The sequence below is a fragment of the Lagopus leucura genome, unplaced genomic scaffold (assembly GCF_019238085.1).
Source record: "Lagopus leucura isolate 7727_CA_CO unplaced genomic scaffold, USGS_WTPT01 Super-Scaffold_741, whole genome shotgun sequence".
Classification (NCBI taxonomy): domain Eukaryota; kingdom Metazoa; phylum Chordata; class Aves; order Galliformes; family Phasianidae; genus Lagopus; species Lagopus leucura.
In genome coordinates, this window is record NW_024962256.1 from 11,112,706 (window position 1) to 11,115,205 (window position 2,500).

Below are 2,500 nucleotides of genomic sequence, written 5' to 3' on the forward strand. Positions count from 1 at the left end.
TTTATGTTCACATCTAGCAAATGCATCGCAGACCTGGGAATGGTTCCATGCGTTCAACGCTCAGGGTTTTTCTGTGCCTGCTTTGGACACGGTTTGCAATCGAATGCCAATACCTTGCACAGCAACTGGGTGCAGGCTACTGCAAATGAGATGTTGTCTCCTGGCAATCTGTGGTCATTTCTTTAAATGGGCAGAAGTCGTTACCAAAAGAACAGCCACAAAACTATTGGGGTGAAAGCAGGCAACGTGAGCAGTGCCAACTGAGGTCCAGCCACGTCAGGCTGTGAGGCGCTCCTCAAAATGGTTTTAACGTATACCAGGTCTGTATTTATTTGTTAGGAAATCATTATGCAAAACAAACACTTAGAGGAAACAGTAGTGCAGCAGCACAGATACATTGTAAATACAGCACTGCCCTTCAGCTGAAAGTAAACCAACGGAATCTGCAGGGCTTAAAATATGTGTATAAAAGTGCAATTTTATCTGTAACGTAATTTCATTTAGAAACATACAAATCACAATTTGCCATAATCAAATAACACTGCAGCGCTTATATTCTAATTAAAAAATAATCTCTGATATTTAATTTAGAAACCTGGAGGACTTTACCAGCAGAATTATGGCTACAACCTGAACAAACCCCACGGCTCAGCCAGAGAGGGAATTTTGGAAGTAACACTCCTAAAATTTATTATTAAACAAGCAGGTGATACACTATTAGATATATATTAAAACAACTATTGTACCCAGTTATTAATTTGCACTATTCGCTTTTAAATGCAGCAAATACCTCATTAATTTAATTTTAGGTGCCCACCAGTTTATACTGCATTTTACAGTCTAGAAGGCAATTTACTATTAACTGGCAATTACATACAGAATGATTGTTAATTCTGCTCCTAAGTGCTAGCTGCTTGAAAATTGTTATCTCTCTCTAATTTTTGACCTTCTTACAACAGGGGTGAGGTACGCTGGGAATACAAAGGACTAGTAGAGAAGAGCTGGACATGTCATTTGTGACTCATTCTTTTAATTCACCGTGCTAATCAACTGAACTGCCACAATCTCCCAAGGTAATTGTATCTTTATAATAGTTGAAAGCAGTGGGCAAAAAGGCATGGATAGATGGGGAAAGGCCTTCCCTTTGCCTGCTGAGAAACAGCGCGACACTCTTTCTGCGAGAGACTAATGGGGCCTTTTTAGAAAAATCTGGAACTTTCATATCTCTGCACCCTGATCATTTAATGTCTCAACTTTTGTACTTAACAAAGGCTTTGTGCACCACACTACACTCTTGTTTCATTATTCCGCAGCCTTGTTGCCCTATGGTCTACCTCCTGCCGGGAAGGTTAAATGTTAGAGTGCCAAGCCAGACTGCAAGCATGGTGGGACACTGATGGGAAACAGATGCCCTGGGGATTCGGCCCCTCCCTCGTATAGGACTACATAATTTTCATTTTCTGAAATACAGTGAGGCTTGGCTTAGTTCTCAATGGCAGCTGTAATTTCCAAAGCCTATCTCATTCACCCTATCACTTCAGGATAAAGCAAATCAGGCAGAAGTTGCACAGGCAGACAGGCTCTGCCTTTGTCTTGGGGTTTTCTGGGCATTGGGAAGCAGTTGTCTCCCTCAAAAGGTGTTTTAAATATGTTCTCCCATCAAAGCATTAGTAATGTACCTTTAATACATCCTAATGACAGGAGAAGTTCCTGATATTCTCACAATTCTTAGGAACACCTTTACCCAGCAATAAGAGAGAAGGATGATCCCAGGGAAGACAAAACAAATGGCTTTTGCTTGCAGTTTTCCTCACTTGTTTTCATTTGCACATTACCAAGAGATGCAATATAGCAAAACCCGCTAAATTTGCAAAATCTGCACTGAAGACATCATTTAAAGACATTACTACAAAACAATTCAAAATTCAAAGGCCGTGCACTGAGAGCCAGATTGTCATCTGGTTCAAATCTGCGGCTTTCCTTGTGTGCAATGGAATGACACCAGCTCACAACAGCTACAAAACCTGGAACTTACTCCAAGGCTCTTAATTCATTCACTTTGTATTTTGCTGACCGTGTACTTTAGCTCAAGAGACACACTTCTCATGATATCCTGCTGTAGCTTTGTCCAATCTGCATTTACAACGGCATTTTTAAGACTCCGTGATCTTGACCACATGCAGTTATCACTTTTTAGCAAAATGTATTAAATAATATCACTTTGAAATACATTACTAGCACCAAGAGAACCACAGCCACTGCCTCCACATTCGGTAACGCTGGTACACAGGTGAGGATGTGAGGTTTGGTTTTGCTCAGGTTGTAATTTCTTTGGGGATAGATGGGAAATACAAATGCCCACATCTGTTTGGACTGCACCATTCTGAAATGCTACCTTCAGTTACGAGTTCAGCAAGGGAACGTGGATGGAAACACATATCTTTGATGTGTTAACTGTTAAGTCCTAACTTAAAACTACCCAGGAACACACTTTTCCCAT

The 2,500-nt window shown here is 40.7% G+C and overlaps 1 protein-coding gene and 1 long non-coding RNA gene across 14 annotated transcripts in view; one reads left to right on the forward strand and one right to left on the reverse strand.

Annotated features, from left to right (window-relative positions):
• LOC122175733 overlaps positions 1–2,500 on the forward strand; it is a 51,744-nt gene that overhangs the window by 36,505 nt on the left and 12,739 nt on the right. For both annotated transcript variants that reach the window (XR_006177492.1, XR_006177493.1), the window contains one exon: positions 960–1,073. This is a non-coding gene — a long non-coding RNA (uncharacterized LOC122175733). The remainder of the gene's footprint in view (positions 1–959; positions 1,074–2,500) is intronic.
• The window catches only part of EBF3 (EBF transcription factor 3), a 111,770-nt gene that overhangs the window by 27,994 nt on the left and 81,276 nt on the right, over positions 1–2,500 (reverse strand). The window lies entirely within an intron of this gene.